Source organism: Phalacrocorax carbo, chromosome 2, assembly GCF_963921805.1.
Source record: "Phalacrocorax carbo chromosome 2, bPhaCar2.1, whole genome shotgun sequence".
In the NCBI taxonomy this organism is placed as follows: Eukaryota; Metazoa; Chordata; class Aves; order Suliformes; family Phalacrocoracidae; genus Phalacrocorax; species Phalacrocorax carbo.
Window position 1 is genome coordinate 47,194,165 of NC_087514.1, and position 25,008 is coordinate 47,219,172.

General features: G+C 42.8%; 1 protein-coding gene across 15 annotated transcripts in view; it reads right to left on the bottom strand.

Moving 5' to 3' along the window:
* DTNA (dystrobrevin alpha) overlaps positions 1-25,008 on the bottom strand; it is a 241,755-nt gene that overhangs the window by 165,179 nt on the left and 51,568 nt on the right. For 2 of the 15 annotated variants that reach the window (XM_064442763.1, XM_064442764.1), the window contains exon 2: positions 17,875-17,948. The exons of the other annotated variants lie outside the window; for them this stretch is intronic. The gene's annotated coding sequence lies outside the window, so the exon portion shown is untranslated. The remainder of the gene's footprint in view (positions 1-17,874; positions 17,949-25,008) is intronic. 15 annotated transcript variants of the gene reach the window in all.

Consider the following 25,008-nt stretch of genomic DNA (forward strand, 5'->3'; position numbering starts at 1 on the left):
TTACTCTCTGGGGGGTGGGTGTGTCCCCCCATATTTCACCTTACTAGCAATTAGGCAGACTGGGCAATGACCCCAGTGCTGTTACAAATGAAATGTTGTGGACACCAACAGGGCTTGGTGGTCAATCGTTCCATGACAGGGGACAACAGCGGAAAGCAAGTACAATGGTAAAACACACGATTACCAGTGGTCAGAGATCACCCACATGAAATTATGGAAGAGTTTCTTACTATCTGGGAAGGTCTGGCAATTCTCTGGAGGTAATTCAGCCCTCCAGAAAAAAGCAGCTTGTTTAATTCTCTGGTGACTCTCAGGTGACTCCCTGGAACAGAACAGGGGAGACCTGGTGAGCTGGTTACGAGCTCTGGTCATCAGAGACAACACTTAGCAAGAGAACCCCTCCTATCAAAGGGTATTAAGTGAAATGGAGAAACTAGACTATTCCCTCTAGACCTTCCATTTAAAACAAACAAGGGCCAGAAGTAACATTCCAGAGGGAATGCCTTTTTTTTTTTTTTTTTTCTGAACTATATTTTTAGAGAAAGTAGAAAACACTGCTTCATTTTCGTAGGACCCACAGGACTTTTCCTACAGATAATATTGCATGTTAAAACCACTGAGGTGGGCTGTTGTGTAATGTCCAGATCTCTAACTACCAGCTAACCCATATGGCCACACACAGTGGTCAGAGAATGCAGATCTATGGCTGCCTAAGGAGACAATGCCACCGTGCATGTCTGGAGAGGCACCAGAGAGAAATTTTGATTTTTTAATCAACTTTCTTGGCAGCTATAAACAATGGAAAAATGAAGTAGTCCGATTCTGGTGGTTAACATCCATGTTCAGGTGGCTGCTCTCACAGGAACGGGAGCAGCCTCACGGAGACAGCAACCGACTGTGTCATAGACTCACAGAGTGGTTGGGGTTGGAAGGGACCTCTGGAGGACCATCTGCTCCTACCCTGGCTCAAGCAGGGCTGCCTGGAGCCGCTTGCCCAGGACTATGGCTGTCCTACCCAGGAACTGCTCAGCTCTTTCTAGCACGACAGTACAGTATTTACAAAACCATTCTAGGCGTAAACTTTAAAAGTAGGGAATTTGTAAATGCTAGGACAAATAGCAACATTTAAAAAGACTTAAATCGATCTTCAAAGTTTAGTTTTTAAGTAAAACAGTCGTTTCACAGTGGCACAGTTCTGCTGTATGGCTCTGCATGGACACCACAAAAAGCTGAAACCTTAATTCCCTGTTTTGAAAAAAATCTTGTTATTGAAGTTAAATAACAGTTGAACCACAGAGAACCCAGGAAATGCGGCAGTCTATTTAGAGCATTAACTACATTTTGTTTACTGCTTAGTATGAATTCATCGTGCAAACGGTCCAAAGTGAGATCCTGGCAGGCTCCGAATGTACTCGGTGAGGGTGAGGCCAGAGACATTCTACATCCATATTAGGCTGTGGATCAAGTCCTGAGCTGGACTCAACAGTTCTGCTTTGCCTGAGACTTCATAAACCCAGTGATGGCAATTGACATGCAGAATCGCCACTATCAGAACATCTTAGAGTGCATTTGATCACAGTATGGAGTACTAGCTATAGAAGCACGAAACTACAAACACGGAACTGGAAACCAAAGCTCCTGTATTAAAAGACTCAAGGAGGACGAGCAGAAGTACTCTCATCCCTAAGGAAACTGAAAATATTTGCAAATTAAACTAGAAACTTTAGCCCAAAGCATGAATCTAATATATATGTCAAATCAAATTTTTGATTTATATTAAGGAAACTACAGAACTAGCCTGCTTACTCAGCATGGAATTTATTTCTATGAAAAGAAATAAATCCACCTCGCTAAAAATGTCACCGTGTTTATTTTTATTATTAAACTCAGAGTGCTCAGCAGTTTCAGCTGGCCTACATGGACATAGGTTTTCTGCCCTCATGCCTTTGGATATTGTGGGTAGTGTCAGGGAATCGGGTAGAAACAGAAAGACGGGCAGTTCTACTACATTTAAGCTTTCACACAATGCCCATTATTCTGGTATTTGAATAGAGCTACTTAAACAAGTTGGGTAACCAGTAAACAGATCTTCACATAACAAAACTGGGTATCAAGTTCATGCACTTAATTTTAAGAGTTTTTGTGGAATGAATTGTCTGCTTAGTATTGTGCACCTGAAAAAATGTTTCCTTTATAGCCATGACTCCGGAAAACTTTCCTCTGACAAGGAATCAGAGCTGTGCAGTACCAGTCTTTTAGTTCATCTCCTGACTGTGATTCCTCTTGCACCTACTTACAAGAGCGTTCCAACACAATTTGGATCAATTCGGACTGACGCTGACAATCCCTGGAAGCTCAGTATTATTCTGAAACCAAGTTTTCCCATCCAGATTGTTTAGCTATGCACACACGCACCAGCAATACCTGGCATCTCCGAGACAGTAGAGCTACATGTCGCTACTTAAACCACAGTAACATCACCGTGTTATGTGCATTGACGTACCAAAAAAAGGTACCAATACAAATACTTCTTTGTAAACAGAGAAAAGAGAATGCCAGATATAGAGGAACCTGGAAAAAAAATAATGCCAGAAATTAGGGCATCAGTGACTTAGTGCAGCACACCGACTATACGGCTGGGCCCAGGAGACAAACTTTTTTGTATCCAATGGCAAGATTTCCCCACAAATACTTTCATCGCTTTTGAAAGCAAATGTGTAGTGTCTCTTGAAAAACCCTGCTGATAGCAAGATCCTGCCCAGCAGAAGACAAGCAGTCAAGCTGAGCTCTGGTGTTTCCCAGGGCAGATTTGTTCCAGCTTAACTCAGGAGCTGTTAGGGAGGGAGCTTGCCCAGAGTTATCAAATAATCTATCACAGCATGCAACGGGGTTCATAACTGATGTCTTGTAACACGATGGCGAGCGATGGCAATGAAACCACTGCTTCTTTATTTGGTTCCAACTCCCTGATAAGACTATGTCTATATTCACAAGTGAAACTGAGCAAGGGAACGTTCCTGGGAGCTGGAGCTGTTGCCTACACTGCTACAGCGTTACAGCGGTCCCTGGCACGGTTTTGGCCCTAAAGAGCTCTCCTTCCTCCAAATGGCTCCTGGGCACAGCCTGGGAGTTTGCAGGGGCCAGCGACACTTCCAGCAGGCTGTTTGTTTGCTTGTGGCCACCCCACTCTGGAGACTGAGTTCAGTGGTATGGACATGTGCTGTGCCGTGCTAGTTTGTCTCAGTGCCAGAGGCGTCTCTGTGGCGTGTTTACTAGAACAGACGTAGCCTCTGTGTCTCAGTCAGTGAGCTATTTAGTATGTTGAGGTCTCTGCCTCTTCAGCTAGACACATGAATCTGGATGCCAGAGCCCTTTCCAGAACGATGTAAAACTGACACGTTGCTTAGAAAAGCTCATGTTTCAAAATCAGCCTTTTCTCTCTAAAATAATAATAATGGTAATCAGACCAGCTGATTTAACTGAAAGAACTGCAACTTTCTTTGCAGTCTTAAATACATGCCCTCCATTGCCAAAAGCAAGAATCCTGACAGAGGCTGCTCAGGCCTAAAGCTACTTTGATAAAGATCATATCCTTTACACTCACTGTTCCTGTGCTGTTTTTTGAAAAAATGAGATGCACACTAAGGTGCTCTCAGCAGCCATATTCTGACCAGATTAAGGCAATCTCTGGCCTTCTTGTCTAGCAATGACCATACACTTGGAGCAAGAAATAAAGACAGAAACCATCCCTTCCCAAGAAATTGCCATGCTCTGGGATACGTACAAACAAAACTCTTTGGCAAGCCTAGACAATGCATAAACAGAACTCATAAAAAGCTGCTGTGCCTCATAAAAGGCACTTCAGTTTTAATAGTTTCTCTAAGAATCAATATTTTACATTTGAGTGTTCTTAATTCCAAATAGAGGTTATTAACTGAATAGAGGTGGTACTAAGGTAGGAAACATCCTAGAAGAGTAGGAAAACAAAGATGCTCTCAAAAATATTAGCTTCTGCTCCTGAGTGTAGAAGGACTGACAGTACCACATCCTCCTAGCTAGAAAGAAAAACCTCAAAAAACAGCATTTTTCAAAATAGTAGTTTTGGTATATGCTGTGCTGCTTATTAACCAACGACATTAGCAACGGCGCCTTTTGTGAATGAGCCATATCTATTTCTTTGTGCAATGTCTACAATGTTTTTTCTGTTCTGCTGCGTAAGGTGTGAATTCCTGGGACGAACTGCACATCTCATGGTATCACATATCCTGTGAACTACATATTTTATCTGAGAGCGGGAGTTTTACTTCCTTTAGCACACAGCCAGAGGCAAAGTTTCATCTCCAAAGCTACGTTTAATGTCAGTAGAGTGAGCCCACTTTGAGCTGACATCCTAAATCCAGTCCTCAGCTGATCATCCGAACAGTTTTATTCATATCATTGGAGAGTAACTGCCACAGATTTTTACTTGCAGTGACAGACCCAGGGTTTTAAATCTACGATCTATTTCTGATCCCTTTGAAGCCTTTGTTTTTAACCCCGTTTGTACACAAAACCCTGAATTTTATTTGCAAACAAAAATGCTGTGGTAGGGCTCTGGTCAGAGCACCTGGTATGTGGCAGGACAAGCAACAGCAAAATCACGCTGTGCTCTGCCTTCCCATTCCCCTCTGGCCTCCAGCAGACACGGCACCTTCCTCGCCCATCTGTTACTTCTCATCATGGACACAGAGGGATTCATATCTCTGCTGCTCTTTTTGTAAGGAAGTTGCCTATATGCTGTATGGTATTTCAGACATCAAAGTGATTACTGCTAGTCGAGGCTTATGCCAACAGCTACGTCAGTTTTGGGGTAAGCGCTGGCAACTTCAGCACCATACAAGCAGAGAAAAAAGATGCCTTTGGCACCCAGCCTGGCCTGCACAGCAGTTATTTCTGTATACATGAAACTACTTGCAACAGCAATATAAGCTCACAGGTTGCTTGTATCTGCACATCAGCTCATTCAGTTCAGCATCTTTCCTTTTTGTAACGTGACATTCACAATCTCCTGCATTATCTAAAACCTGGGAAATGTGTTTGTCCATGGAACTTACCAGCTACTCTCCTGTGTTAATTAAAGTACTTTTGTCTGAGCAGCTGGTAATCCATTTATTCAGGTAGGAAAGCCCAGAGCATATTTAAATAATGACTGAGTTCAGTATAGCTTTCTGTACCCCTTAATACATCGCTATACCAAAGCCTATGGTTTAACACACCTATTACACTACGTGAAATGGACTGTCTCCCTGAAGAAGGCAGGAGTGCAACCTTTGTCTAGAGTACATTCCTGGGATGTGGGATTTCTTCTTTTCATTTGTTTCTAAATATGTATTTCCCCATAGTGGGGAAATCTGCCTTGCATTAATAGAAGGCCATGCCTTTAATAAACCACTTAACTATGGATTATTTTTTTTTAGTTGTCCAGCTGATGAATTATTTTATAATTCTGGAAACCATTCATAAAGGTGAGATCACTGAGATGTATTTATACCCTCTCCATGTTCTTTATGCCTTGGCCAGAATATTTCTTATCAACCAACCAAGAAACATAAGGTCCAAATAGGTGAAAAGCAGGAGAAGTGAGCACAGAGAATCTTGTAAAAGAGATCAGAGAAAATCCTGAATTCTTTTTATTACAGACAACTGGGGGGAAAACTTGTTGATTCGTGTATCTCTTTAAGATGCCACCACTCCCATTCACCAGAATTTTATTCATGTTTTCAACAGGTACAGTTTGGCTTTATAAAAAACACTATTTCTTGCAAACTTTGCCTATTATTTATTCTTAAGCCATTACTACCAGAGAGGAAACTGGAGCAAGAGCAGTGAGTCTGAAAGCAAGAAAGGACTATATAAATAAGATCTTCTGAGGGGAAAGTGATCTCACAGTGTTATAAACTGCAAAGTTATTTTCCATGATAAAGAATTTATTATTAACATTTTGCTCCCCCCTTCATACAACTTTCACACTGTCCTCAAGCAAACCTATTCATGTGGATAAAATACAGTAAGCATGGGGCTTTTAATAAGCAGGAAATAACATTCATCTGACCACACTGAACAAAACAGAAATTGAATCAAAAGGCTCTTCTGAAAGAAAAGGGAGATTTCTAAAAGAGAACAGCAACAACAAAAAAAAATGCAGAGCTGAAGACAGGTGTAATCCTAACATCAGACACACTGACGACAGCAGAATTATTTTCTGCTCAATACTGGCCAGTGCTCCATAGCCAAGGTTTCAAACTGTTCATGTATTTATTTCCTTTCTGTTTGTTTTTTTCCCCCTCTGAGATCTTTTAGCTAAGGGTTGGATGTATGGTAGAAATCCAGAAGTTTTGAAAAGCATTTAATCATAAACCAAAATGGAAATGAACTTTGAATGTAATCTGCTTTCCCTCCCCTGAGACAGTGCTGTCCCTCTCCCCCTCCCCGCCCGTCCTGCCGGAGAGCTGCCAGAAGCGTATATGCTACACGCACCTCACGTGGCTAATATGTGGAAGCCCCAGAGTATTTTGGTGTCCTCTATCAAGGCTGTTTTGAGTGCTAAGCAGTATAACTACTACAAAGCACTGGAGGTTCTGTCACAATTATTAAACAAGACAAGAAGCAATGCCACATTACACAGAGAATTATTCCAGAGGAATTTGGTGACAAGAATGTTACATTCTTTGCTTTAGCAGCCTCAGCATTCAAGGGACAGGAGATGCCAGAGTTCAGGCTGCCCATGAAACTGCAGCATTGCCCTCATGTGTAAGACTCGTGGGTCCAGTCTTTGACTCCTCGGTACACAATTATTTTCACAAACACTTCCTCACTCAGTGCACTGCTCGGCTGTAAAGCAGACACCAGAGCTCTGTCAAGACAAATACAGCAGAAAGCTTGCCAGGTGCTCCCGGACTAAGGAACGACTCGGGTGCCAGGAGCACGCACACAGGCTCTGCAGGTGCTGGGTCTGTCAAAGATCCTCACCTGCAGCTGGTTCTCAGCACCAGTAAGCTGCTCTGGAGCCATTTCCCCCTGAGGGCTAATGCATAGGCCAAAGGTGGGCAGATTTGCACAGGGACAAAACACAGAAGTGCTCCTCATGTAAAGGTCACGAGCTCTACTGAAGTTTACGTCCTTGCTCCAAAGCACAACAATACTAGAGCACACCAAATAAAATGTCTGAGGTTTTCTTTTAAGGTGAAAAAAAACCAACTAATTTTTATGCTAGCCTTGTTCTCAGTCTTACTGAATCACTTGAGCTGAAGTATTCCAAAAATACTCAGGCTGAGGAAAACAGCTGGGCAGAAACATTTCAGCTTGAATGTTAGAAGTTTCACAAATACCCTGAAAACCAGGGTACTATAATGGGAACTGCTGGGCAACTTTCCTAATTGGCGGCACTACCAATCTATTACATAGTCAGGACTTTATGTGTTTTGTTTATTGCAGACTACATTATCAACTGCCCTCCGGTGAGTTGATAGTAAGCAGAAAAATAAAGAGAGTAGGGAAGCAGGAAGGAGGCAGAGCTGCCGGCTGAACTTGGACAAGCCCAGAAAAACTGTTCTGTGGCCAGTCTGGCAGCGAGAGACACCGAAGGACAGCTTCTTGTGTCTGCCGTGGCCGTACAAAGCTGTATCAGACACATGCGCATGCACATCACTCCAACACAGAAGGCTTTCACAACATGAATAGTCTGCACCTCTCCCAAGGTCATGTGCCTGAAGCCCATAGCCTGTCAGACTGCTGCTTAAATGCAAGTGGAGCCATAAAGGCTGTTGAGATGATAAAATTATCACAGTCATATTTCAGCAGATGAAAAAGAAACCCGAGACCTGTGCTTGGACTAGATGTAAGAAAGAGGATACCTGGACAAGCAACACGCAATTCTATTTGTGTGCCGAAAGGAAAACTAGAACAGGTTTCACACAGACCGACCTTTGGAGAAAGAGGAACAGAACAATTCCTTCTTCCAAGGCAGTAAACGAGCATTTCCAGAGTCACGCGACGACAGCACGGTCGGTACTGTACCTCCGATCTAGCTGCGGGACTATGAGGAGCTCTTGGCACTGAGGTCTCCTTCCCTAACTCAATGAATGAATTTCAAATGTTTCTGCAATGACACACATAGGGCACAAAAGATCACGCCTAGAAGCCAGTCTCTGAACATATGGTTTGCAGTTCTCAGAACAACAATGAAGTGAGAACTGGTGGAGGTTTAACAGCTTGACTTTTTATTTTCTGCTAACTCCAAAATTAAAAACAACAAACAAGTAGCTTGCAACATCATCTTAGCTGCTTCAACGCCGTGGTGTGTGTGTGAGCTATAAAGAAAAGGCAAAGTTTTTGAATTTTTAAGTGTCCGTTGTGTAATAAATAGCGGGCATTACAGAAATTTTAGTATCTTCAGGCAGGGAAAGACTAGATTTAGAACTGCAATAATGTATTTAATTTCCTGGGGTCAAAAAGTTAAGCTATAAAGTTCTCATATTAGGTCAAGAGAACCCCTGGCACACCAGAAACTCTTTACGTCATGACGAATTACAGTCAGATAGGGCTGTCATTTGGAAGATTGTAATACCAATGTCCTACTCAGTAATCATACTTGTACAGGATGTTGCTTTTAAATTTGCAAGTGGGTTTTTACACCTCTTACCTTAGTACCGTGCGATCCTATCTTTGGACTGTCTGTTACACTAACATGAAGTGACACTTTTCTACCAAGGGTTCAAATTTTAGTTGACCTTCCATTCTGCCCTGGACAGATGAATGAATCGGATTGTCAATTTTGTAATATCAAGTTGAATTTCACTTTTAATAAGATTTCCAGGGGAGATTATTTTCCAAGTAGTTCTACCCATCAATTTTCTACAGGGTCAGAAGAACTGTTGTTCTGGATCATGAGTTGCATACGACAGCATAAAACAAGGATAAATTACAAGTACAACACTTCATACATAGGTGACAAAAGATAAGGAGTTCACTTTTAATAAACAGTTGAATTGCGAGTACTAAGGTCGGGCGTTGAAAGCAAAACAGAAGAAACTTGGTAAAGACCACTACACTAATAGTGTGATCCCAAGCTACGCTTTCCAAAGACTTCATTCAGAGCTACAGCTGTTCAGCAGCTCTCAAAATCAGACACAAATCATAATATTGCATTTAAAGCTATGAAAGTATGTGTGTGTAATGCACTGTCCACCACCACCAATATTTCTAGAGCATGAAACAGGGTTATTTTATGAATGAAAAATTAATGAATTTATGAATGAATGGATGCCTTTTCCCAAAAAGCCATTAGGGCAGAGGGCAGTAGGGTATCAGAAAGGTGGGGGTTTCTTTTCCTGACCCTCAGACAGTCTGATCTCCTTCGGGGTTTGACCCCCTGAAGAAAGCTAAAGCACAAAGCAGTCTTGGGATACCTTCACTTTGTTCTCTGTCAAAGACCATCTCCCCTCCCTGCCTCACAACCACATGCATACAGTTTATTGAAGATTGCTACTGGCCAGGTGAAAAGAGAGCGAATGCCATTCCTCTCATCACCCCTCAATCAGACAGGCTGTGAAGGGCACATATGTGCAGCACCTTGATCTACAGAGACGTCATGGAAAATGGAGAAACAGAAGAGTTACCACAGACTGATCTGGAAGCACAGAGCATGAACCACCTGGGTTTTTCACCACAATGGGGCTCAGGATGGCATCAGAGCCAAAAAAGATTTGGTTTAAATTGTAAAGCTCTCATGGTATCATCATGCTGGTGTGATAGTTTTAGCAAAGTTTCACTAGATGAACTCAGATTTAAATATGCCTGTCATTTTAAATACTGCTACAGGAATCACAACTGCTGTATTTTCCAGTATGAAGAGTGGAAGGGATTTAGGTGAGAATCAACTATTCATTACACAGACTTCTTCCTAGGAGAACTGCAATCTCTTTTGCCCAAACTTTAGCACTTCAAAAAGAAGATAATTTACAAGCGTTAAACCTGTTCTCTCCTGCTGCTTTTGCCACTTCCTGCAATATTCGGAAAATCCTGCTCTTCTCAAAAGCTAAGTTATCAGGCATGGCTATAAATTCCCAAACCACCTCTGCTTTCCAATTTGTTGCCTACATCAACAAGGGAATTTAAGGTGATTCGCACTGTACCTCCATTCTACTGATGTGGTGCAAAGTTCCTTCAAAACAACTTCAGTTCTGCAGCAGGTCCTTTCCCCTGCCCAGTTATCATCCCAAAGCAAGGGAGCTGAGGGAGAGATGCCCAGGGAAGCAGAAGCATCACTGCCCAGTGGTGAGAAGCCTCTTAATAAACCTGCTCCAAAAGCAGGAGTCAGACCAGACCCTGCTAGCGTCAAATTCCAAGAAGCGCTTCAAAGGTCTCCTGCCCTGCCACCCTGACCTGGTTTTGGCTGGGATAGAGTTAATTTTCTTCCTAGTAGCTGGTATAGTGCTGTGCTTTGGATTTAGTATGAGAATAATGTTGATAACACACTGATGTTTTAGTTGTTGCTAAGTAGTGCTTACATTACTTGAGGACTTTTCCAGCTTCCCGTGCTCTGCCGCGTGCACAAGAAGCCAGGAGGGAAGGGGGCACAGCCAGGAAACTGGCCAAAGGGATATTCCATATCATGTGGCGTCATGCCCAGTATATTAACTGGGGGGAGTTGGCAGGGGGGAGCAGCAATCGCAGCTCAGGGACTGGTGGCGTTGATTGGCAGGTGGTGAGCAATTGCAGAACTTGTTTGTTACCCACTCAACCCCCCGGGTTTCACCTCTCTCTCTTGTTGCCTTATTATATTATTATTATTATTATATTATTTTAATTATTAAACTGTTCTTATCTCAACCCATGAGTTTTCTTACTTTTGCCCTTCCAGTTCTCTCCCCCATCCCACTGGGGTCAGGGGAGTGAGCGAGCATCTGTGTGGTGCTTAGTTGCTGGCTAGAGCTAAACCACAACGGTCCTTTTTGGCACCTAACATGGGGCACGAAGAGTCTGAGATAATAACAGATGCTAATCACAGCATTGACTCATCTGTTCTCAATATTAGTTTATCTGATCTGCACCATGCTCTTGTTTTTGCTATACATGTTAAAGACTGGTGTTGGTTTTTATAGTCTGCTGTGCTTTGCAGATGTTTTGCTTGGGAGATTTGTTATTCAGACACTGGCCTTGAGTTTTACCTGGTATTTGGGTCTTGCATGGAAGCCATTACTGTACTTCTGGTACCACCTCATGGAGACAATTAGCAATTATACCTCCCTCCTTTGAGAGGTTTTCATGGAGGAAATACAGAATGGCACTGTTGCTACCTTCTATGATGTCTCCTCCTTCATTACAATAACTCTTCAGTATCTTGAACATCCTTGGGTAGTTAAAATACATCTATTGGTATTTCTTGGGAATATTGTTTCAGTTTTATCTAAGGTTAATAAGCAATTTAAGAGTACCATGCAGAGATGTGCCCCAAGGCTGGATAATTATGAGTGGCAGGGTGTGTGGAAATGCATGGACAAATACCCAGGAAGGCAGGCAGCTCCAATGTTTTGGAAATTCACCCCTGAACAAGTGCAGAATACTGAAAAACTAGTAGAGTATTTGGAGAAAGTATGTTGTCACCCTGGCAACTGCAGATCACTGCAACATACTGGGGCCTGGCCCATACCTACCAAGCCCTGTTCAACACTACTGAGAACCCTCAAGGGGAAGAGAAGGGCTCTGGATGCGAAGACAAAAGGACAGGCACTGAGGCCACTCAAAGCCCAGCAACAGGCAGGGCAGCTGAACCAGAGAACCAACCTGTGCTGCTATCAGCCACCCCTATACACAAGAAGAAATCTTGGAAGAGAAAGTCAAGTAGTTTAGAAAGAAATTATAGAAGAACAGGGCCATCACAAGGAGACGAGGAAGAAGAGCAAGAACTTGTACAAGAGATGGAAACCACCCAATCCCTATCCTTGAATGAGCTGCAAGATATGCAAAAAGATTTTTGCTGTCATCTAGGTGAGCGCATTGTCACTTGGCTTCTCCAATGCTGGTATAATGGGGCCAGTAGCCTGGAATTAGAGGGTAAGGAAGCCAAACAACTGGGATCCCTTTCTAGGGAAGGGGACATTGACAAAGCAATTGGAAAAGGGACACAAGCCCTCAGCCTCTGCAGGCAACTCCTGTCCAGTGTGAGAGAAAGGTATCACTTCAAGGAAGATGTTATATATCACCCAGGAAACTGGATCACCATAGAGAAAGGTATCCTGTACCTGAGGGAATTAGCTGTGCTTGAGGTGATTTATGGTGACCTGGACGATTAACAGTCACCCAAAGATCCAGGTGAAGCCCAGTGCACATGACCCATGTGGCAGAATTTTGTACGTAGTGCACCATCGATGCATGCAAACTCATTGGCAGTGATGTCCTGAAGAGATGATGAGGCACCAACAGCAGGGGATGTGGCTGACAGACTCTGGGATTATGAAGCACATCTCTCTTCCTCCCTCGTCTCAGCTGTGGAGAAACTGTCCCAGGAGTTCCAGCAACTCAAAGAAGATATGGCCTACTCCCCACCTGTACAGACGAGTATCTCAGCCATTAGGGGTAAACATCCCTTTGCTCAAGAGAGAGGATACACACCACAGTAACCCTATGGTTTTACCTGTGTGACCATGGAGAGGACATGAGGAACTGGGACAGAAAATCTTCCTCAACCCTCGAGGCATAGGTACGTGAGCTACAAGGAAGAACAATCACTCAAGGAGTTTCTTCCAGGAAAGTGGCTGCTCCAGTTTCCAGTGAGCAGGACCCCAGACAGAGGAGTAGAAGTGCTGATTTTATTTCTGATCCTAATAGAGACACTTGTGATTCATATTTACAAGTGAGTGACAAATACTATGATCATGAATAGAGGGCCCCCGCCTCCAGCCAGGTGGAGGAAAGGGACAACCGGGTTTACTGGACTATGTGGATCCAATGGCTTTGCACATCAGCCCCACAGGAGTATAAGGCTCTAGTGGACACTGGCGCACAGTGCACCCTAATGCCATCAAGCTATACAGGAGCAGAACCCCATGGCATTTCTGGAGTGACAGGGGGATCCCAAGACCTAACTGTATTGGAGGCCGAAGTGAGCCTAACCGGGAATGAGTTGCAAAAGCACCCCATTGTGACTGGCCCAGAGGCTCCGTGCATCCTTGGCATAGACTACCTCAGGAGAGGGAATTTCAAGGACCCAGAAGGGTACAGGTGGGCTTTTGGGGTAGCTGCCTTGGAGACGGAGGAAACTAAACAGCTGTCTACCTTGCCCGGTCTCTCGAAGGACCCTTCTGTTGTGGGGTTGCTGAGGGTCAAAGAACAACAGGTGCCGACTGCCACCACAACAGTGCACCGGCGGCAATATCGCACCAACAGAGACTCCCTGATCCCCATCCATGAGCTCATTTGTCAACTGGAGAACCAAGGAGTCATCAGTAAGACCGACTCACCCTTTAACAGTCCCATATGGCCAGTGCGGAAGTCTAATGGAGAGCGGAGGCTAACAGTAGACTATCGTGGCCTGAACTGGTAGAACTTCAGTACGAACTGGAGTCAAATGTAGCCAAGTGTTATGCCACAACTGATATCGCTAATTCATTCTTCTCAATCCCTCTGGTAGCAGAGTACAGGCCACAGTTTGCTTTCACTTGGAGGGGCGTCCAGTACACCTGGAATTGACTGCCCCAGGGGTGGAAACACAGCCCTACCATTTGCCGTGGACTGATCCATACCACACTGGAACAGGGTAGAGCTCCAGAACGCCTGCAATACATTGATGATATTCACTGTGTAAGGCAACACAGCAGAAGAACAAGCACCATCCAAGGAACGTCTCCATGAGCCACCACAGACAGACCCCAAGTTCTCTGCTTCCTCCCTGAGCTGCCCAGGTACAAGGCAGCTCTAAGCTGGTTCCGGCTTCAGCAGTTGCTAATATTCTGTGCATCATCCCTGGGCACACTGTGGTGCTAAGCGAGCTCTGCAGCTTGTGACTGGCGTTGAAGCACATCCCATCAGATTGGGGAAGGGACAGAGGAGAGCTCATATTGCTGTCTGCAGACACATGTCCTACGTCTGAATGCGGAGTGGGGACATTACACCTTCATGCAGGCAATCAAAACAAGATTGCTTGAAGCTTTCTTCATGCCTTTCTTTCCTTTCTTTTTCTGTTATTGGTGACATTTAGAAATATGTTAAGTCTGAAGCCAGCCCAGGGATAAAGCCTTGTTGAGAAATGATAGCTCAGCTACATTTATCAGAGTTACATACATTTGAGAAATCTGCTTCCAATGACCACAGATCCTGACTGTGGAAGTGTCTAAGCAGGCAAATCCCTTGCCCATGAGGAGTTCTGTTGAAATGAAGAAGCACCAAGCACACTGTGGACTTACTTTAAAGAGAAATGCTTGTAGAAATGGGGCCAAAGCAGATGCTCCCATATGTGTACAGATACATATACATATATGTATGTATGTGTATATACACATGCATACATATATACTCACACTCTAAAGGTACCTTAACCTGGAATCACCCAAAGTATATATTTGAGCTTTTTCTTTTCAAATCTGTGACAAGAGTGTGACGATGGAAACTTAAGAAAGTTTCAAAAGCCCACAAACACCTTCAGTGAAAAGGCTTTTCACATCATCTTTGTACTCAATGTACAGTATTAAAATAAACCATTTTAATAGCTGACTCCTTATAAATGATTAATGTATTGTATTGCACATAAGTGCTCTCCTGTTTCTGGGAACATCTAGTTGGGTAATATTCTCATTTGTGATTCATATGCATGTTCTTTTATAATTACAGTGAAATAACAGTTTCTTGGGAAGTGGTTTTTAAAAGTATGTCAGGTGCTAGAGGAGATCAAAGTATAACAAAACTTACATGAAAGCAAAAATTGTGCATGAATAACGGCACCAGCTTTAACAATGGACTGAATAAACACGTGATTCTAAAGAGGATGGACTGAATTTTCCATCCTAGCAATCAATCGCGGAAGGCTGTATTCAGGTGAACAGGCTGAGCAGATACGCTCGCACTTATCACCACAACCATATGCTTCAAAAAAGTATATATATATATGTGCTTGGGTCCCATCAACAAGGAGACTCTCACTGCAAGATATCAACACAGATCTTTGCACATAATGTTTGGGATCCTATAAACAGAATGCACATGTTAAAGCAGCCTCAGCAAATAATAATGACTAAACCAGGCAGTCTTTATTTCAGTGAGTGGAGAGGCGGCCAGAGCAGCTGTAATTACCTCACGCTCATAGCCCGGCACTATCAAAAAGCAGAAAACAACTGCAAAATGTGCCAGATACGGCACATCAGGATCTAGTCACTTGTTGTTTTGCTTTAGTGTGGGAAGACATTGAGGCAGTGGCTGGGAATGACATTTTGCTTGGCTGTTTGAAATCAAAGGAATACTTTCTGTAAGCATGTGGTAAGTAGAGCGCTGAACAACTCTAACAGCAGCTCACCTGCAAGTTCAAGCAAAACGCCTCATAGCAACTGCAGCAGTTCTACTACTCCCTGTGCAGTCCTGGTGGGGACTCTGAATCTCATCCGTCAGTGCTAAAACCGACAAAATAAATGGGTTTCCAGCTTAGCCATCTGCATTCGGAACCAAATTGTTCAGCTTCGGGGCTTTGGCATTTATCTTAGTAAAGGCAAATTGCAAGTGCAGTGATCAGCTCGTGAGCAGTAGTCTTTGTGGAATTACTCGGTCATCCGGACTGATCACAGAACACACAGGTTAGCTTATTGTTGCCCAAACATCAAATAAAAATAAAAACTGAGAGGACAGCTTAAGTCTGACTTAAACAACTGAGGCAATGAGCACAGAACAAAACACATCAGAAGTAAAGGCTTTTTTTCCAGAAAATTATGCAGCTAGAATAAAAATTATAGATTTACTCATAATAAAAGAAATGCATCAAATAACTGTTTTACCTATACAAAGTTTATTTTTGAGTAATTGTATTGAAATGCAATGCTTTGAAGTTAATAGCCGAATATCACAATGCTCCTTTAATCCAGAGCTATATGGATCTTACTTTGTCAAAATAAACTAGAGAACAGAAAACTCTTTGCAGCTTAAATTGCTCTGAGATTTCTGTATAGCCTCTTTGCAGAAATACTAACCTGCAATGTAAGGTGAGAAAAGAAAGTTAGCAACTAAGGAGATTCAGGCTGAACGCCTGTCTTTATTCCCAGGTGAACTAAAAGCTCTATGACTTGTGTCCAAATATTTCGAAAGTGTCAGTGCAAGGGAGTGACAAGTATTAAAGGCACCCCCTACTTTCCCCAATTACGTGAACTATCAGATTGAAGAAAGAAAACTTCCACACACACACACTATATTTATTTTTATTCCCCTCATCAGCAATCTAGTCTTCTATGGGACATAATGGCACCTTAAAATCTGAAGTATGAAGGTCATGAACTAAATTAACTCAAAGGCTAAAACATAATTTTAAAAACGTAGTACCAATATTAATACAGCAGTTTAAAAGGACATAATCATGATGAAGTCTGTGAAATTGTTTGTGTATACAAAGGGCTTCAGGGGAATGGGAAATGCGAAAGATTTTCTGTGATGCTGATTGTAGTAAAATCTGAAGTGCGTTGTAATCCTTGGATGTCCTGCAAGGCCCTGCCTGCAGAACCAGCTCCTGCACTAGGAAATGCTATTCTGTCACTGGGAGAGATACGCAGGCGAGGCTCTCCAGCTATGTCTCAGCTGTGGATGCCAGGAGCCCTGGCCAGGTCCCTATGCGTGCGCCAAGCTGCTGCCGGATGGCGTACCCGGGCAGAACCAGGTGGGACCATGCCCACACCCTGCCCCTGGGCTGCACTGGGGGAAAATCCAGAAACACCAGGAAAAAGAGAAACACGGTGTATTCAGCAGGGTCCCCGGTCTGGACAGCAGAGGGACCAGGATTGTTGGCAGCACTGCAATAAGTACCTGCCGTGCTGCTTGCACCCAGGCTGGGAGATGTGGGGCCTGTTCTCACTACTGCTGTGAGACTGCAGGTGGAGGGCCTCATGTTCCTGTATTTCTGCCCACCCTCTGGGACGTCTGCTCTGCTCTCACCCATCCCTAGTGCAGTCAGCAGGATCACTCTCTCACTGTGTCTGCACACTATGCGGCTCCAGTGTTGCCCGGGCTTTCATGCTCTACTGTTAGACAGTATAAACAGTGATGGTTTTCTGCTGAGACAACAGTCAGTACAAAGCACTACTAGAAAAGCCCCAAGCTAACGCCACCCAACAACAAAAGAGAATTCAGGGTGCATAAAACAAGTGTACACTGTTAACAGCATTGTTAACTTAATAGCCCTTTTCTCCCTCTACCCTCTGTGCATTAATACCAAAAGGTTTTAAGAAGCACTCCAAATGCCTAAGACTGACCCTAAGAGGCTAAAAAATCTTAACAGAAATTGCACATGGAATTCCTTTTCTTTCATAAGCTCCAGAAACACACTCTTTGAAATACCCAGTGGTCTTCTGTCAAATAATGTGGAGGTGAATAAATGTAGCAAAGAGCAATGGTATTATGGGGCAGATTCTTATCTGCCTTTCACTGCATTGCACAGCCACTCGCATCTGTACCACAAGTTCAAAGTTTGAACAGAAACTCTGTCACTGTCTGACAAAGTCTTTACCCTCTGTATCAAAAAGCACCCATTCACATTTTCAGCAGTATTTTTCCTTTCCAAAAAGAAAGTTTTCAAAACATAAATCATATTTCTCAAAGCAACTGCCAGTGCCCGAGTGCTCCCCACAAATACAGTTAACTGCACCCTACCCGTAGAAATGATGCTCCTCCGATCGCTTGCTCTGTTCCCTGCTTCTTCTGCCTCAGAGTGCTCAGATCAGATCCTGCCCCAGAGAAAAAGCAGAGTCAAAGGCTTGGGATACTTAGAGCAGAGTCCTGGAGTCAGGCTGCCGGAGGATCAAGGAGTACTGGGCTGAAGCAGCATGGAAGGGAGACATATCAAAGCGCACTATCGCTCAACCATCACGCACAGATAATTGAGAGCATCTTAATGTGAAAACGCTGGTCACCAACTGGTGATAAAATAAGGAGACCCCAAGTGAGTCTGCTTTAAGCTTGCGCATACTGGGATGTTTAACGTACAATGCATAATGAAACCCATTGTCACCTTCATTCATACTGTTGCGTCTTTCCCGGTTTAGCAGTTTAATACAATTTCTGTTAGCTTTGTCTTCCCCTCACTTCAATTAAAAGCTGATTTCAACTTTCCAAGAGATTGCATCGCGTGCACACATGCATGTAACCTTCCAATTCAAGACACTTCTAACATGAAAGGAAGTGCAAAAGGGAGCAGCTGAGAACTACAAAGTTGTGCCACTCTTAAAAACAGGCACAGAAGACAGCCATTGGAATGAGTATGTTAAACATGGCAGAACTGAAGGGTTAAAAAAAGACAACACTCTGGCTCTCTCCCTGCTTCTCAACTCTTAAGTGCATATTTATGAATCCTGGGACAGTGGCAAAATTAGGCCTAGCTGACCTTTAAAAGAATAATTTCCTAACACAGCAAGATGTTTTAAATATACATAACAGCTTTAAACACAAAAATTGCTCTGCTTCTAATTATTTTTGCTACATATGAAATATTTGAGGAAAATGTGTATGATACATTTAATTTGTTAATTACCAGCTGGCTCCTACGGCATGTTATTAAGCTACTATGGCGGTGACTAATGCCTCTGACAATACTAAATTACCAACAACACCTTGTGGATGAATGTGACCTGAGCAGGTGTTTATTTTCAGATAAAGATGGTTTGATTAACGCAGCCATAAGACAACAAACATTAAATACCACATGCACAAGTCCTGAGGAGGAGGGCTGCACTCCAAGCCCCATGTGCTGCCTACTCAGCAGGTACCGCCATGCCCCGTGGCCGGGGTAACCCCAACACCTGCATCCTGTGCTGTTGTTCACAGGACAGATGTAGAGAAGCAAGAGCACCCAGAATTTTTCACTGGTGGTATTTTAGGTGCTGTGGGCTCTGCAGCCATGGCCCTCTGCTTGGTGACTTCGGTCCCGAAGGCTCCGCACCCACACTCGTGCGGTTTCAGAGGCTTGGCGTCAGCGTGAGTTTGCGCACCGAAACAGGGCCAGGTCCTACGCCATCCCTTCCGGCATTTCAGTAATTCTCTGACGTGAAGTGCGAGGGAACTGTTGCTGAAACAAAAGCAGGCTGCAGCCATTCCACTCAGCGTGCAACGGGCAGGGGTACTCAGCTACAAGGGACGCCAGGCAGAGGGGCTGGGGGTCTTTGCATCAGGGAAGATGAAACGTGCAGAGGAGCCTTTTATGGGCAATCACAGCTGCAGCCCAGGCACAGCCCTTTTCCTCTCACATCCGAATACAAGTCTTTTTTTTTTTTTCTTATTTTTTTTTTTTCAGTCAAAGCACTTTCTGCCAAATTGCTTAGATTAATAACATTATAGCTTGGAAAGGAACTTATACACCCAAGTACTAAGTGTGTGAAATAATGTTAGTCTCCTTTCCAAATCCTCCTGGAGTGGTTAGGAAAGCCAGTCTTCTCTTGCAAAGTTGCATTATAAAATTGCTGAACAAACTTATTCTGCTGTAACAGGAAGGGACACATTTTCTTCCCTATTGTAAGTAGGTCAATGAAAACATGATGTTGTGAGGATGAAACTGTTTTCCTCCATCTTCTTCCCCCTAATGGCAGTTTCAAATCATTCAGATTTAATTATGTTTCTTGTGTTAGCTAGAACATTGTAAGGTTATTAACAACTCATGTATTGGTGGTCCTAAAGTCTGGGATTTGTGCTTCCTTGTGGGCTTATTCTAGCCTGAGGTATATGCATGCAATTCCTACCCAGGGCACGTCATTGCGCACTTAAGAAATGCCTGCAAAGAAATCTCGATGTGAAATGCAACAATATGAGACACAAAATTTTAACTCTCAGCTCTGAGATTCACACTGAGCTTTTACATCAATGTGATCTCTTTTTGAGGATGAAATTCTGGCTATCATCTACTCCATTGTAGCTACACTGAACAGTGAACTTGCTCTGCATTAATACTGGCATAAACAAAGCCAGAGTATTTTCAGTGGAACTATTCCAATTCGTAGCACCTGGAGACTTCTCTGCATGCATTTCATCAGGAGGGATTAACCAGTAGCCGGAGAAACATTTAACTTGCAGTTACAGCTATCTGAATACTAAATGCAAATTAAAGGTCACTGGCAATAAAAAATATATTTTGGGGGAGAACCACCCCTCCCCAAAACAGAAAAAGGATAAAAAATTACATTACACTAAAGAGATTACAGTATGCCAAAAGTCTTATCAAATTAAACTTTAAAAACCAAAATAGGTGCTGCTTTTTTACTGATGGCCTCTATTTTAGAACAGATGGTGTGAATTAGTTTTGTTGACATTATCTGAAAAAAGGAAAAGTAATTAATTCACCTCACATAATGCCTGTTGTAAACTCTCACTCACCCACACAAGGACTCCAAAGGCCCCCTTCTGCCAGCAAATGTTTGCCATAGCAAAGGTTGCACGCTCTTACAACCCACTCCTGGTATCCTCGTCCTGAAAACAACAGGCCTGCCTAGGACAGTAAAGCTAAGCACATACAAGTGGATACCACTCTGTCCTCAGTGTGAAATTTTCACCCTGTAAAAACCCATGACTTCAAAAGGGACTCGGATTTCATCCTAAGAATCTAATTACGTGTTTCAAATTTAGGTTGGACTGTCAAGCGCCAGCTGACAGAGTGATGTCCCCCAGTATTTCAGGACAATGATATCTGAGCTGAAATACAAAGCCAGCTGTTTATCCCTTAACTACTTACCTAAGAAACATTCCAAAATGAGAAAATTATATGACGATTAAGTGCCTCTGCACCTCAGCAAAATGCATGCCACTCCCACTCTGCAGAGAGATCTTTCCAACCAGAATTTAGAAAGTATGTCTTTCATTAGGAAAACAATTCCATGTGCGATATTATCACCAGTATCACCAAATCATAAGGATGGTAGAAATTACAGGTAATCCACCTCCCACTGTGAGATAAAGTTGGATACACTTCACTTGTGTTTATTAAAGCCATTCCTAACACCTCCCGTGATGGAGGCTCCACAAGATCCACTGGCAGTGTATTTCAGAGGCAACATTTTCCTAGGGTTTACTCCGTCTTTCTTGCTTCACTTTGGACTGGTTTCTTTGTCGATGGCACAGAGAAGAGATTACTGACCTCTTCGCAACAGCCTGTTTTGGGCTATCTGTACTTGAAAAACTGCCTGTCTCCTACCCAGTCCCCAGCAGGCTGCTCTCCTTTAGGTACAGCAAATGAAACCCTTTCAGGTTTTTCCCCTGGGACATATACTCTGGATCTCTGGTCATTTTTACTGCCCCCCTCTCTACTTCCCAAGTAGCTGGCGTTTTCCTGAAGAGCAGTGCTCCAAACCGAACACAGGACTCCAGCTGAGTGCTCACCAATGTGGAGATTACTCCCTGCAGGCTGTACTCCCATATGCATCCCAATATCGACCTTTTATTTTTTTCCTTTCTATCATGCAACAGCTCGATATTGCCAATTCATGTTCAAACGGAGATCCAAAGTAAGCCCTATCCTTCCCTGAAGAGCTGCTGTCTCACCAGTTGCTCCCCAACGCATACTGGTGTCAAGGACTACTAGCATACAGCCCAGCGAACCCTCTGGAGCTACACACCACCACTGCTCACCTCTGTGCACCTGATGAGCCAAGCGTGCCCTTGCAATGCTGCCTCACGAAAGGCATCGAGTTGTGTGTCATTCTTAATTAGCACTTAGTGAAAAATACTGCAAAACCAGCAAGGACTGGACCAATCTTTGCATAACCTTCCCCTCCTTTTATTTGCCTGCTCTATCTGCCAGGGACAGGGTGGAAAAACAATTAGGACTATTTCTTCCAAGGATGAAATATCCAATTTTATTTCCTTGCTCTATATTGAATCTGTCAGTATACGTAGTCATGCCTAATACAAACCCAAGCAGTCATCTACGCTGGTGTACAACAGAAAACAGATAGGACTAATGACCTGTGAAATAGGTATAGCCAGACCTGGCTGGTCTGAGGTTGCTTTCTGGCAAAGCTTGGTTTCTCTTGGACATAACACAGTGGATAACTTATTTAGTATTTTACATGCACAGTTACAAAATCTCAGGCTTTGTGCACAGGGAATTTATTTCTGCCTCTGGGAGAAGCGAGTGGCCTGAAAAATTATCAGTCTATCTACTTACCTTATACCTTTTTCATAGGGAATACACAGTTTCAATGTGAGTGGATATTAAACAGTGAAACAGCAATGATTAGGCCCATTTAGCCCAAGTTACCACTGAGCTATGGGTAACTGTGCATGACTCTCAGCAGACACCTGTTCGCCTTTCAGTAAAAATGCACCACCCTGCAAAGAGTTCACCTAAGCCTGGAAACTATTTTTTTAAAAAGGGCTTTCAACTCTAGCACTTTTAATTCTATTTAGGAATACATCACCAGATTTAATGTAGATGAACTTATATTCCCTTGGATTCTTTTCAATCATCAGATACTTTATTTAGCTGTATGATTTCTGAAATTGTATTTACTATCTTCTAGACTCATATAATTGCTTCTTGCCATCATCATTTTAGCAAGTTTCCTCTGCTTACACCTACTTCCTACTATAAAACTTTTTTCAGTTGCTTTTCTAAATTTTATGCTTGACCCGAAATTTTACATACTAGACATTAGAGTCAAGCTGAATGTATTATTTATAAATTTTCAGCAATTTTCAAAGCTAAAGTTATTGAAAAGAAATAGTTTTCCCTGTGCTTTAAAAAAAAATCCTCTGCTGAGAAGCATTCATTCCTCCATACTTTCACACAAAAACTTGAAGTCTGGCAGGCAGGTACAACTGTTATCTTTCTGTTACTATCAGCAAACAGCCACTGAACCCATTAACAAAAAGCATATGTCATCCCCCTCCAAGAGTGGTTCACAGGGAGCTTTAGAGCTTCTGAGTACAAGCGATTGCTCTACTAGCTGAAGGTCTGAACCTTGCTGATGACTTCTGTTTTGAACTGGCACAGGTCTCTGGGACATGTGTTCAGGAGGCTTCTTGCAAGCCACACACAACTTCCTGTATTGGAAAATGTGTTTCCTCCAGAAATTCCCTCCCTAACTGATACTCTGAGGAGATGGAGCAAGGACTTCCGTTGAATTACCACTTCTGGATGTGCTGCCAGCCTGCCAAGGTTGCTCTTACTGTGTATTCAGTGGGTCAGCCAAAAATTCATCCAACTCTACGGTTGGAATTCCCCTCTGGGGAAGACGACTTGGAGGTTGCGATGAAGAGCATTACCAATGGCCTGGCAGGCGGCAGAGAGAGGTGGGAAGCCAGGATGCAGAATAGGTTCTGGGGGAAGTAACGTGATAGTTGGCATTTTCAGAAGTGGTTTGTGTTTTTTTTTTAAATAAAAACTTGACCTGTTTACAGAATAGCCTGGCAGAGTACACGGCTTGACTCTCAGCTCTGTTAAGCTCTCCTTGCATTTCTGTACCAGCATATTGTAATTTGTACCTGCATTAAACTGATGTGATTTATTTTCCCTAGTAAGACAAATAAGACATGCAAATTGATCAAAATTTTAAGGACAAAAATAAAACCATAGATCACTTTGCATTTTGTTTGATCTATTTGGAAATCTGTTTGATGTGTTTGGAAACACATTTTGTTTGCGTATATTCAGCGAAATGTGGAATATTTGTAATTGTAATAGCAATTAGAAATACACATCAAATACCATGACAAATGCTTTCAAACTCAGATCTATGATGTGCCTTTTTTCCCTGGGTTCTAGTCTGCAAACAACTGGCCAGCTCTCCTAAGTGAAGTTTGATTTCTCAAGCAGGCGAGGAAGCTTTCAGTTACGCAAATTATTTAGGACTCAGTGTTAAAAGAGTGACAAAGTTTCAGAATTACCAACTCAAAAGTTAGAAAATGTTTAAATCAATGTGCCACCTTTGTAATCAATGCATTTTTTTAGGTGTAAAGTTAGTCATTCTGAAGTCAATTTATAGGAAAAAAGAACGATCTGAAACCAGGGAATGGCTTGTATTTCCCCATCAAATGAATGATATGTAGCTCTCTTGATCCAATATAAATGAGTCATGTATGGGGGGGGCAGAAGCACATAATAGCCAAACTATCATTGCTTTATAAACCTGGCAAGAAAGCATTTCCTGATCTTGTTCCAAGGACAATGTCACATCAAGAATAAACATGGCCTGAAAAGGTAGTAATTACTAGAAAGCATATACTCTCATTAAACAGTATATTTTAAAAATGTAGCAGGAAAGGATAAGATTACTAATTCTATCTGCAGCTGTTATTTGGTAATGAGTACTCAAGGACAACTTCACTCCAAGCATGTTCTTCTGGGTTTTGCCTGTGCTTATTTTCATTGTCTTTGAAAGAACTAGTCACTAGTTGTCAACAAATTGTTTTTAAAGTCTACTTGCTCACAGACTTCTCTCTCTGCTTCATTTTCTTTTCTTTTTTTTTTTTTTTTTTTGAGGTTCCACTGAGAGCAAATGTTCTTACAAATTTACAAGGATGCATTTTATACCAGAGTAGTCTTATCCTTACAAAAGATATAAAAGACAATAAGAATGCAACACTTTTAGGTAACACTCTTCATTCCTTGATCTCAGAGCACTTCGCAAAACTGGGCAAGTATTACCGTCGCCACTCTCGGAAAAGGGTACGCCAAGCCCCCTGCAAGACTTGTCAAAGGTGACAGGCAGGGAAGCTGACTTGTTCCCTCCATTGCCCTAGGGAAGGTTATGTTCAGCAAAAAGCTACCACCGTGCCAACAAATAAATTAATAAAGATTCATTA